The following is a 14,075-nucleotide window of genomic DNA, read 5'->3' on the forward strand; positions in this document are numbered from 1 at the left end:
TTATCTCTTTCTCTCTCCTCTCTCTCTCTCTCTCTCTCTCTGTATATATATATCTATATATCTATCTATATATATATATATATATATAGATAGATATATAGATATATATAGAGAGAGATATATATATATATATAAACATATATATATATCTCTATATATATATGTATTACCTACTGTCTCATTTGTAACAGTTACTTACTGCGCACTTTGTTTCTCTACAGTCCATTCTGGACAGCCCTAAAAATGGACTGTAGAGAAACAAAGTGTGCAGTAAGTAACTGTTACAAATGAGACAATGTTCTAATAATGATATTGCCCACTGGAGGGTTACAAAATGGATGATGAGGACCACGAGTTCCAGAATGCAGTGCATGTGCAGTCTATTAAAATGAATCCAATAGGGGGTTTAAAAAGTGAAATGATGGAAACTGCTAATGTGATCCTCGTTTGATAAATGAACATTTCATCTCGTTTTAGAAAAACGTATGAACGTGTAAAAGCATTTTCATTATGGCAAGGAACTGATGGCAGAAGTCACTGTCGTGATGAATTTTATTACCATCATGGGGGTCCACTAGGGGGCCACGATAACTTAAAAACAGACAGCATGGCACTGCTCTGGCAGTTTATTCCTGTGAACAAGGTTGTGAGGACCGAAACGCGTCAGGATTGCCGTTTCAATTGAAAAGATTTAGGACCTGAAACTTGCTGTCATGAAAATAAATTTGACTTACTGCTACTTCGTGAGTGCAACTTGCCTTTCTTTGAGGAGGGATTTTGGAACATATATATATATATATATATATATATTTATACACATAAGCAATAAAGCCATAAAAATATAAAAAGTCAAGGAAAAATATAATAATGTAGACAATAAATGAAGTATTAAAAATTTGAAACCTCAAAAAACTAATTCACTAAAAATAATGTTAATATTAAAATAAATTACAAAAATAAAAACAAATAATATGATGTATTACAAAATGCTTGAAAATCTGTTTAGCAATATTATGAAATCTATTGGATTTCAAGAATATTAAATATACTATTCCCATTCTAATTTATGCAGCAGTAAGGAAAGTGTTGGGCTTTGGAGGGGTTTGATTTACTATTCCTACTTCAATCCCCGCAATATTAGGAAAAGTGTTGGAATTCAGAGAAGTTAGATTTACTATTCCTACTCTAGTCAGTGCAACATTAGGTACAGCGTTGGGCTTTGGAAGGGTTAATTTTACTATTCCTACTCCAGTCTAAGCAACAGTAGGTAACGCACTTTACTTTGTCGGAGTGTAATTTACTATTCCCACTCCAGACAGAAAAACAGTAGGGTAAGTGGTGATCTTCAGAAGGGGTATATTTTCTATTCCCACTTCAAACAGTTCAACAGTAGGGAAAGGATTGGATTTTGGATGGGTAGAATTTACTATTCCCTCTCCAAACAGCACAACAGTAGGGATAGTGTTGGACATCAGAGAGGTAAAATTTACTATTCCAACTCCAGTCTGTGCTACAGTAGGGAAAGGGTTTGACGGTTAAGTTTATTATTTCCACTGCAAGCACCACTACAGTCGGTAATGTGTTGGACTTTGGACAGGTGAAATTTACTATTCTCAATCCAATCTGTGCAACAGTAGGGAAAGAGTTTGAATTTGGAGGGATTACATTTACTATTCTCACTCCAAACAAAGCAAGAGATGGGAAAGCATCGGATTTACGAGGGGAAACATTTACTGTTCCCACTCTAAACAGCGCGATAGTAGGAAAAGTGTTGGGCTTTGGAGGGGTAAAATGTACTATTTCCACTCCATTCTGTGAAACAGTAGGGAAAGAGTTGGAATTTAGAGGGGTGAAATTTACTATTCCACTCCAAACAGCACAACGGTAGGGAAAGTATTGAATTGCAAAGAGGTTAATGTTACTATTCCTATTGCAGTCTAAACAACAGTAGGGAAAGCACTTCACTTCAAACACATTATTACATATATAAGTAAGACCATGAATGTATACAAAAATAAACTCTCAATATAAAGATTATTAACATGCAATTGAAAATAATCAATTATCGATTATTAAATAATAGTTATTCAATCATTAATTGATTAATGTCCAACCCTAAACACCCTACAAACCTAGTAGCCCAGACCTAATATTTATCTAACATATAAGTATTCGGTCATTTACATATCTAAAATCAATTAAATAATTGAGTAACAATTAATACTTATTCATCAATTATTTAGTATTTAATTAACTTCCCAGTCTAGACCATAACAAGCCTGGCAGCCCACAACTAAAATAGAATTAAAATAGATAATGATTCCATAATTTACATACTTAAAATTCTAATAACGAACTAATTTAAAAATATGAATTCATCGTTAATTATTTCTTAATTACCTTCCCATCCTTTACCTTCTACAAACCTAGCAGCCTGTAACTAAAATATAAGTGAAATGAATAAATAGTCCATAAATTACATAATTAAAATGAATTAAATAATTAAAAATTCATAATTGTTCATTAATTATCATATAATTAACTTCCCACCTGATACCCCTACATATCTAACAGCATGCAAATAATATATAACAAAAAAAAGGGTTACAAAAGTTACATAATAAAAATCAATCCTATAAGTACAGAAAGGTTCTTAAATAACTCCTAGTCCCTAATTATCTTCATAACCTGTTCCCCTACAAACCCAACAGCTTGCTATGACACTTTGAATTACTATTAAAAACTAAACAAAATATTCTAAAGCACTTACAATTACAAACTATATTTTTAAAAACTAGCAGCATATATAAGCAATAGTAAGATAAACGTATTGTATCAACTAAAACACATTCAAAAAATTAATTATATTTTTTACCACAATATTATTGAAAACAATATTACAAATATTGAGATTATTGAAAACGATATTGCTTTTCCCAAAAAACGATGTTCTTAGCAATGTTATTTGTTCATCTTGATAGTTGTGTATCACGATATTTAGTGCCCAGTATTACTTTATCCCTATACTTTTAAATCCATATTTTGTCCAAACAGTAGAATTCTCAAGAGAAAATGTATTATGTAAAAAAGAAAGTTGTGAAATCAATTTGTTCCACGATTTTGCTCTGGTGTAGAACCTTACTTAAAAGCAAATACTGTGTGCCATGATCCGTATTAAAGAAGCAAAAAAAAAATATGATATATTTCTTTACGATGGCCAGTTGTGAGCCCCTACTACCAACCTCTTCCTCCCACAATCCAGCCCTGCCACCCGCAATGCAAATTGGCTGGATTGTGCCAGATTTTGAGTTTACGGTTTCTTTTACTTGAAAACCGCTTTCGCTGTGTTTTGTATGGGTAACATTGCCCAGTGAGCTACTGTGCTTGCTGCTGAGATCTGTATGCAGCCCATGCAACACATGTTTGAAACTGGCAAGACAGGCATCTCAGTCTTTAATTCTTTTGTGTTTAACATTTCAGTTCAATTGCCGTATGTTATAATGAAATGTGAATGAAGTGTGATAAATAAACTACAAATGTAAAATTATGGAACATTGATGAAGATCCTCGTTGCATGCGGCCGTTTTAATGATTTTTAACAATGCTTTTGATGTATAAGGAAGTCTTAGCCGTAACTGAGGCCTTACAATTCTCAAAAATGACCTCATGTATTAATCGAAGAAATGCATTGGGGCATCTGTCATGTGCATTTCACCTGATTTAGCACAGTCTCCTAAAGTATGGAAGTTCTATACTGAGAACTTTCCTGTTACAAATTACAGATGAGTTGTGGGAGAAGTTGTTATTCCACAATAAAAAATGGGTGCATTCCTCAACTTTGCACTTCCCTAGATATAAATGCATTTTTTTTTATTTCTACCTATTTAACTATGCCTGAGCTGAGATTCCCATTGAAAAATAGGCTTCTAAAAGAGAAATTTTCTACAGAAATTAATCTGGTAAAATTCCCGTTTCAAAAATGACATTGCTACATTTTTCTCCAGCAAATACCTATTTATGCAGCTTCCCATTTTCTTTTTTAACATGACATGCATGAAGTGTGTTTTTTTTATTTAAAAAAAAAGACATAAACCTCACAGATCATCTCTCAAAATTATAACCATTTCAGTACCAGCCGCTAGATTAGTATACCCGTTAATGATGATCAGCTGAACAAACATTAGCAAATCCAATAAGTGAGCCTTGATACCTGAGAGCGTTGCCAATGTTGTTTGCATGCATGCTCGGTGCCACCTTGGAATGTTTTATCTTTTGCAGTGCCATGGCAACTGCAGATGAAATAAGAAGTACATCCATCAGTCATAGGCTTACAGAAAAAAGACAAAAATCGTTCCAAGAGAAGTGTCTGGATACATCCATAGAAGCCATTTCGATATCTCCCAACGACGGAGTGCAAATCAAAGCAAGTCATAGCAAGTGCCACATTCAATGAAAGAGAATATTGCGACTGTGTTTCACTGCAAAATTCTCACGCTCGGTAAGGGATGCTCTGATATAAAAACTAGGAAGCAGCAACGAATTCAACATTATTAGCAACCGCAGGAGGAAGTCAATCTCATTGTGTAGCCAGTACTCCATTTTATTCAGCTCACAGTTGAGGAAGGCCAATGCGCTTTGACCCAAATACAGCTCTTTATCCAGGCAGGAATAATTTGGATACAATTGCTTCATTTCCCTTTGAAAGGTCACTGTGAAAATAAACATACAATTCTATTTACTTAGTACATCTATCACTACTGTGAAAGCAAAAGAAATACGTCATCATTATTGGTCTAAATGAAAAAACAAATGATATGTACAGAGCCAGTATGTCACAAGATTCGAACTGAGGTTAGCGAAATTCAAGGGATGGAATTCTGGCGCTTTATAATCCTTTTTTTCTGTGCATGCCAAAATATAGCTCACTGGATTTAATAGATTGCTATGTTTCATAAAAATCCATCCAGGTGGTCAAAGTTACAAGCAAATCCAAAAATGCATTTGCAATGTAAAGTGTGTCTGACCCATAACTACATAACATAAATGTCAAAATAATTTAACTAAGTTAATATTAGTTTGTGTGTGAAGTTATTTTATTTACCTGGTTCCATAGTTTTCTTTGGGAGTGTGTTGCAGTACCTATGAGTGTCCAAGGATGCATGCTTAGTTAAGGACCCTTGATTATGAGTTGGCCAAGAGGCCCACGTTTTAACTGTCTTGTTCTGCCAGTGGTAAGGGTGACCACTTCCAGTAGCCACTATGCTGCCGACTCTTGGTAACACCTAAGCAGATAGTGCCTTCCTGAAGAACCTCCAGTTGGTGGAAAACGTCCAATGGACAAAAATTATCAAGAAAATGTAGGAGAGGCAGAGGTCTCATATCATACATTTGTGAATAATTTCTGTAGTACATGAGTAGTACTATAAAATGCAGTGTCTCTATAGGCCCCCACGTGGTGACACTTGGTGGTGAGACTTGATGATGGGAGTGTAGAGAAAAAAAACCACGCACACACATATATATATATCCTGTCACTCATATCTGGTTTTCTCTTTGCTGTCTAGATATTACACTCAATTACCTTCAGTGCCTCTCAGGTGGTATTTCTTCAACCCCTCCCTAAGGAACCCCCTATTCCGGTCTTGAATCCTCCACTATCACCACACACTGACCCATTTTCTTTTGTGTTCTTTTTTTACACCACGCTTTTAGACTCATTTTCATCCTTCCTATGCACCTATTACCACCCTTCAGTACCATCTGTACTCTTAGGTACCCAATGTTTCACCCCCAAGAATGTTTTCATCCATTCCACTAAGGTGCTCTCTATTGCTCCTCAATTAAAAATTTCGTACTCATCCATTAGAGCCAAACCACTCTCTATACTGTAAATGCACATATGCCTGCTCACCATGCTCTTCAAAGCAAACAGCTCATTGTGTCCTGAACTTTAACCCCATCCTACGCCACCCAGTTCTCACAAAGAACAATACTCTTTTTTGGATATTTTGTGTTTGGAACCTCTTAAGGTAGTAAACCTCCTGAAGACATGCAGGACAAATGTTTTTTACAGATGCACATCATGCTTTTTCTCTCAACAGTACAGAATCAGCTGTGAAGGCCGCTTTGTAAAGGTCTACCAACAAGGCAGCTGCTAGATCAGTGATAGAGGCTTTTTTGAAGTAGCAAAGTAGACACCATTTGTAGGAAAGTCCTCCTTTTTTCCCTGATCACCCTCAAACCTTTTGGACAGATACTGGTGGTTACTGAGTCTTGGCTGTGCCCTGGGTACTGCTTACCAGTCCCAGTGCCAGTGCTCTGTATAAAGTGGATGTGCCAATGGTTCCCAAACGTTTTGGACCCGTGGCTCCCTTGATCTATTGGCCATTGTCCGCAGCTCCCAGTTATGTCACTTTTTTGGACAGGTAGGAATATGTAAGCCAGGACTCTGGAACACTTCCATTTTCTCCCTGAAAATAATTGGGATTTAGACGATAAATGGCTTCTGCGATAGGGACGTGTCGTTTGTGACTTGGAGTATGCACTGTTAGTAATCTGCTGCTGCAGGCCAATGCATAAAATTGTTGCCACGCCCTTTCTGCCTGCATAGCACCTTCTCCTTGCTCCTGGCAGGTTAAAAAAAAAAACACATTAGAATTTTTGATCTCAGATCTTGCAGCACCACACTTGGAAGTCCCACATATGACAATAGACCTGATTCAGGCCTCAAGGGGAGCAATGCGTTCTCCTGATTCATTTATTTTTTAAATCTCCCACTTTCCTCTTAAATGTTGACATGTTTGTAATTTCATGATTAGTCGCTTTTCCTGAGTAGCTGCAGAACACAGATATAAATAACACTCCATCACTGTCCTGACCCTGCCTATGCGGACGTGCTCTATATTTATTAGGCAAGACGTCACACGCTGGCCCAAACCATTCCAGACGATGACAGCTGTGGCTTCCATAACTCCCCCACATGGCATTCCCACATGGGTTACTCTGGACTGCAAATGAACATTACAAAACCCTAACTGGTTTGATTTATTAGCACTGTGATTTTTTCTTTTTCATACTACCGTACGGCTTCGTTCCAAACATAACATCTTTAAAATGGAGCTGTATCGTAGTATGAAAGAGAAAGACTTGCAGTGCAGACAGTGCTTAATTTGAGCCGGTGGTTTTGGCAGGGCATAATTTGAGCCAGTGGTTTCCAGTTTTCTGCATCAGACATTTAGTATGAGCAAAAGATACATATGGGAAACGTGGCGGAAGAGAAAAATTAAACGCATCAAAAAGGAAGAAAGTAGAAAGCTGCATGACTGAGCTGAAGGAGTAGGGAGTGGCTGTAAATGGATTAAAGAGGCCCGAGAAGGCTTGTACATTTAAATGCAGCATCCGCTTGTTTCAAAAGAGAGCTTTGAGCACAAGCACATTTTTATTTACAAATTGAGCACTGGGTTTCCAGTGGGGGCTACCGGCACTTACTTGTAAAGACTCAGACTTAGTTTTCTGCATCAGGCATTTACTGCGAACAAGAGGTACATATGGGAAAGATGAAGGAAGAGAAGGATGGAGAAGCTCCACATTGGGAGAAAGTTAAAACTAGAACTATAAAATTAATAGTCCAGTAAAGCCGGTGCAGTGGTCACACGTACGTTTTCCTTATGCACCAAGCCAAGAATACATAACTAGAAACAGCAAAGACAATCAAGTGGTGTGTGTCAGTAGTCAAGATCCTAAGTGCCAGATGGCGCTGCACCACACTTAGATTCCTACAGAGTGTAACCAACCATTTGGATCTTGGTTTCTTGTAAGCTTGACAGAAGAAAAGGAAATGCTAAAACAAAAGAGGCCTTAAGTCAATGGTTTCTGAATAGGTCCTAAGACCCAAAACAAATCTCAATGGGGCCAGTGGTGTTCTAGAGTGAAGACTCAATAACTGCCAAGGGAATGCATTCTCTAAGTGTATGATGCTATTAACTAATTTATGAGCCCATAACTCTGACCCATACATAACCGCCCACAGGGCTTGGGCTCCATAAATGTCTATCACAGGTGTAATGGACTTGAAAGAGATGTTTTACGGTGTCATTGGCAAACATCATTGTCGAGACCTTGACTGAAGCTAACTGAGGAGCATCTTTGCTAATACCACTCACTGATTCAATTAGGCCATTAATATACAAAATAAATAATGTTGGCACCAACACACAGCCTTGCCTGACACCCTTCCTAACTGGGAAGGGCACAGAGAGCTCCCCAGCTTACCATGGCGTAGCTGTGCAAAGTTTCCCTTGTGCAATCTTTGAATAATATTGTACAAGTAAGACGGAGCCCTCATGTCCAACAACACACACCATAGTACATCACTAGGGACCAGATTAAACGCCACCTATAAGTTCCCAAAAATCACATACAGGCTGGCACCCTCCAACACTACTGTTTTTCCAATACAAGAGTTGTAACCTAAAAACATGGTCTAGGGTATAGGTGCACTGGTGGAAGCCACCCTGGAACGGGCTAAGTACTTTCTTGTCCTCAATCCAATCTTGAATACTTTCTAGGATAATTCTAGCTATGATTTTTTGCATTATGGACTCCATGTATCTGGCGCAGAGCGATATAGGTCCCCGGGGATTTTATTAAGACCAGAGGCCTTTGCAGGAGCTAATTTGTTGATACCCTTAAGCACTTCTAGGATGATCAATGGGTATCCATTTTCTACATGAATAGGAGACAGCCTACTGTTATTGTTAGACTCTACTTGGCCATTCTCACTGACTCAGATTCTCGCCAAAAATGCTTGTTCCATTGGTCAGCTAAAATGTTATTCTATATGCTGCCAGTGGTCTCTGGTTTCCCTTTAGCTACAATACTCCAAAAGGCCCTAAAATCTCTGTTTCTGACAGCACAATGCATTGACTCCCATTTGGCAGTTTCCCAGTCTATCTTGGCAGCACCAGTCATGCTTTTATAGTTGCTTCTAGCAATGCAAACCTGGTCACTATCTTTTAGAATTATAGTTTTAAGTAAGGCTATCTTGGCTACTACACACTGTTTGTTCAACCGTGAGGGGAGGTGCCCCCTGGGGCCTCCAGAGTGAGCTTCTACCAAAGATAAGTCTCTTAGGATTCCCACCAACCCCTGTTGAATTTGGTTATTTCAGGCCACTGTATGGTTTTCTCCTTCGAGGCTAGTTCATTTCCCAGTTCCTCTAAAGCAATCCCAACTGCATCATATACCACCTTTACCTGGTCAGGAGTCTGCATAATCTCGCTCTACTTAGCTCTACGTCTATTTGGTGCCAGAGTAAGCCTACCATCTAATTGCTCTGGAGTGGTATCAATGGCTGGGGGAGCCCCACATGAAGCAATAGGGTGTTGTGGTCGCTATCAAATCTGGATAGGACCTTCATGTGTACTGTATAGGGCCATAGCTTTGTATCCGCTAGCATATAGTCAATTAGGGAGGTCCTGCCAACTCGATTGAATGTGTGGGTTCCTAGTTTATCTGAGATAGTTCACCCGTTACATGCACGCAAAGAGTAATTCATCGTTAACGCATTAATCTGGAGTGCCCGAGGTGTCCATTTTTTAATTGGAGGGATAGTCAATAGAGGAATTCCCCATGCCCTACCCTCGTTACATATCATGTCATCTATGTCGGCTTCAAGGGGCTCAAACTGGCAGTTAAAATCACCACTCACTAACCTAAAGACGCTCTCTGATAACGTGGATAAAAGGACTGTTAAAGACTCCACCACAGCAGACTCATGCCCTATAGCAATTGGTCTAGAATAAACATTGATTAGATAAAGATCCAAGCAGATAGGAAAAGTGAGCAAAAGGCATAAGATGTCATCAGAGGCAGTTTCTATAACCTTGACCATGAAACCCAAATATCAAGCTACCCAGATGGAGAGTCCCCCGGACGGCCTCCCTTTCAGCCCACCAACTGCTGCCTTAGCATAAACTGCATACTCTGGACAATTTATTTTATTGGTCAGCCAGGTTTCTTGAAATAAACAAATATCATATTGGCTTATGAAGGAATCCCAGTCTGAGAAATCCAGCTTCCCCTTCAATCCGGCCACATTCCGTGGTACCACTTTAGTTTCTCTGATCGGCTGTCGCATGTCCAGTGATTCTGCAACATTTCCCTCCCATTTAGACATAGCAAGTAAGTCTTCCAAAACTGCACTTTCAAACTCATGAGTAGTTGGAAAGGGAGGCTTAGTCGGGGAGGCATGCTGATTGCTTTGATTAGGAAGAGCTGCCTCAAATAATTTTGAGCCAGTGGAACAAGATACTAGATAATCAAATGTCATGTGATCCCCACCAGCCCCATAATCCCTGTCAGTCCACCTGCTCCAAAACTTCAAACCTGTTAGCTACAGATACTCCATAATTATAAGTGCAAGAATCCTGAGGCTTAAAAGACTTGACTTGGGATCTGAATGCCGAATAATAGGGGCTAAACAATTTAGATTATCAGGACTGGGAGTCCTGTAGAAATAACCTAAGGGTCGAACATTTATTGTAGAACCTGGACTGCATGCATATTGTTCACTAGCCAGGAGGCATTGGACTAGCCAAGGATCCCTGAAATTAACTATAACACAGTCATCAGGGTGGTCAATCCATCTCATTCTTCTTGTTAAAAGGATGCCACTTGTCAATGCAGGGGGATAGTTCCTATTTCGTGTGAGCCAATGCAGACATTTATTAGTTAGATCTTCCTGGGACTCCCTTTGGATTAGCCTAAATTCAGTCAATCAATCAATACTTTTATAGCACAGCTTATCACCCATGTGGTCTCAAGGCTCTGTTATGGACGTTCTGCTCAATCGAATAGCCAGGTCTTGAGGTCCTTCCTGAACTGCTTCAGTGATGTGGTCTGTCTGAGTTTGAGAGGTAGCGTGTTCCTTGTCCAGGCTGCGAGGTAGGAGAAGGATCTTCTCCCTGTTGTGCTTTTTCAGACCCTGGGAATGGCTGTGAGGGCAAGCTGGGAAGAACGCAGTTGTCTGTTGGGTGTGTAGAAGATCAGGCTGTGGTTGAAGTAGGCCAGTCCTATGTTGTGTAGTATCTTGTAGATGTTTGTCAGAGGTTTGTAGGTGATGTGCTTGTTGGCCGGGAGCCAGTGTAGGTCTTTGAGGTGGAAGGAGATGTGACTGTCAGAGGATGTCCAGGATGGGCCTGGCTGCTGCATTCTGGATTCTTTGTAGTCTTGATTGCAGTTTCTTTGTGATGCTGGAATAGAGACAAATTGCCGTAGTCCAGTTTGCTACTGACGAGTGCAAGGGTGACTGTCCTCCTCATCTCGGTGTGGATCTACTTGAAGATCTTTTGAAGAAGGTGGGTCATGGATAGAGAGGAGTCCAGGATGATGCCCAGATTGCAAGCATGGTCGGTGGGAGCAAGGGCATTTCCCAGGGCAGAAGGATACCAGGAGTCGTTCCAGGTGGAGGGGGTGGAGCCGATTAAGAGAATCTCTGTCTTGTCCGAGTTAAGTTTGAGGCAGTTGGCTTCCATCCAGGCGGTGACTGCTCTCATTCTGTTGTGGAAATGTCTCTTGGGCTTTGCTGGTTCATAGGTCAGGGAGAGGATCATTTGGGTATCATCGACATAGGAGATGATGTTTAGGCCATGTTGATTTTGGCGAGCAGGGCCATGTAAATGTTGAAGAGTGTCGGGCTGAGTGAGGATCCTTGGCGTACTCCGCAGCATGTTTCTTTGGGTGCCAATGTGAATGGTGGCAGCCTGACACTCTGTGTTCTTCTGGTGAGAAAGGATCTGATCACCAGGAACCCTTGATAATACCACAACATAGGGGCAAGAGGCTGGTGGTAGATTAATTACAGGAGTTTTGATTTTGGTAACAGCACCTTGCGCATTTGGCTCCTCCTTTTGGCTCTGTGGGGGATTATCCATTTCAAGATTTGAATTCATATTCCCCTGGGTCAAATCAGCCTGCTCTACGTGATTGGTGTTGGACCCCTGCATAGCCCCAGTCCCCATTCTTGTAGTCATAGTGGCCTGCTTCTGGCCAGAAGATCCATTTCTCTCTGGGTTCCCATTTCCCTTGTTCTCTTGGGTTCCATGCTCACAAGGTGCAGCACAACCCTACACATGTGCTCCACTTCATCAAGTCTTTTCACCAGCATGGCAAATTCTACTGCTAAGGCAGACTTGACCTGGTCCATGATATCCTTCCCCAAGGTCGTAGCCCCAGAGCAGTGTGAAACTTCCCTGTCACTGTCCAGGATATCCATGTCCATTGAGCTGGAAGGCATGACATCTCCAACTCTACAGGTGGTCTTACGGGTGCGCATGGCTTTGGACTTCCTCATGGATGACGAGCTAAAGTCTGCACTCTAGCCTTGCTCCTTGGGCACTCATTTACATGGTCCCCACCTTCATCAAACTACTAACATTGAGTCAGCAGGAGGGATGGACTGAGAGAATAAAGAGGGTCCCACCATGTCACAGGCGTCTACCTGTTAGTTCAATTTCAGACGCAACCACCTCAATGGCCCTTCAGAGCATTTTGTAGATCAATGTTGGCTTGGGGGAGGCTATTGCCGAGACTGCCCAGCCCAAACCCTTTCTCGTCCCCATAACCACGACTGAATCAGCCTAGGCCAGAGATGCAATTAATGCTATGTGGATGGCAGCCTTGGAAGCAAGGGAAATCAAAATAGTAGCAATAAATTGCAGGAGCTCGAAAGGACAAGCCAACTCTTGCAGTCACTCACCCCACTAAAATCTAGGCTATTACACAGCAGACAAAAGAGGTGTGGCACAGTCCAGCCTTGTACAGCCGTGGATGGGTGCAGATGGGCCCACTCTTGGCCTGGTCTATGCCCAGGTGTGTCCCACGCAGCAGGAGTGCTAAGTTCATTTTATATGCCTCTGGGCGGAGACAAGGTCATTAGCGGCCCCTCCTGCTGTGGGTAGGGCTGGGGAGTGTAGTGCAGCCCCTCGGTCTCCCGAAGTGTGTCCTGCGCAGCAGGAGTGCTAAGTTCAATTTATGCACCTCTAAGCACAGACAGGGTAGATGGCGGCCCCTCCTGCCATGGGTAGTGTGGGGGGGTGTAGTGCAGGCCCCCGACAGTCTCCAGAAGAGATCAAGAGTCAGGCTATGTCTTCTGACACATTGCTGCTTATTCGATTGTAAACTGATTTTTACTTTTTGTTTTCTAACTGCAAAGTGAGAGGAATTTGTAAAATGAACTATCTAGCTGGAGTACAAGTAGTGTGAAAGGGAAGGTTGTAGTCTGCCTATTTTTTTCTTACACAATAAAATGTAAGTATATGTAAATGCACAAATATTTAATAATAAATCAGAATTAAAAAACACAAATTAATCACTGTTTTTGTACTTCTGAAGTGTGAAGGGAGCAATGATTTTGAATAAGGTCAAGATAAATCAAGACATTACATTTAGTGATGTTTAAATGATAATCATTGAAACCTGATCTCCACACATTGTCCTTTGTGTGCTATATATTTTTATCAGTATGATTGCATGTCTGTAGCGCATCTCCTGGAACATAAATGGTCTGCTGCACTGAATAAAGTGCTCAGCCATCTGTGGTACAGTTCCTATATTGCAAATAGGACTTTGTAAGGTTAGGGCAGCAGCACCATCGATTGACATCAACTGAGTCAGTCCTGCAGCATCTGGAAGCTGTCTGCCTGATTTCAGGCTAACTCACTGTGCCTCACCCAATCCTAGAAGTTGAAGATGATTTGTGGCAACCTAAACACGATACTCTGACTCCTCAGGGAAGTCGTGGCAAACTACCCCTTTCTCTCAGTTGCACAAAGACTCATGCATGCCAAGTCATGCAAGGGAATGCAAAATAACTTTCAATATATTTATTGAAGCTATTACATCCAATTATAAAAAGCAGAGCTGTGATAATTAGGCAGATGAAGCATAACACAGTGATTACTGTTTCCATCAGAGTGAAGAAGCTAAACACCCCCAGCATCTTGGTATAATCATAAAGCCTAGAGATTCCTACCTATGCCCTAAAACCTGAGAGCATAGACGTGGTAACCCTTCTG

The 14,075-nt window shown here is 40.6% G+C and overlaps 1 protein-coding gene across 1 annotated transcript in view; it reads left to right on the top strand.

The window, feature by feature from the left end:
• LOC138284184 (aminopeptidase Ey-like) overlaps nucleotides 1-14,075 on the top strand; it is a 663,484-nt gene that overhangs the window by 581,653 nt on the left and 67,756 nt on the right. The gene's annotated exons all lie outside the window — the stretch shown is intronic.

The sequence above is a fragment of the Pleurodeles waltl genome, chromosome 3_1 (genome assembly GCF_031143425.1).
Source record: "Pleurodeles waltl isolate 20211129_DDA chromosome 3_1, aPleWal1.hap1.20221129, whole genome shotgun sequence".
NCBI classification, from domain to species: Eukaryota; Metazoa; Chordata; class Amphibia; order Caudata; family Salamandridae; genus Pleurodeles; species Pleurodeles waltl.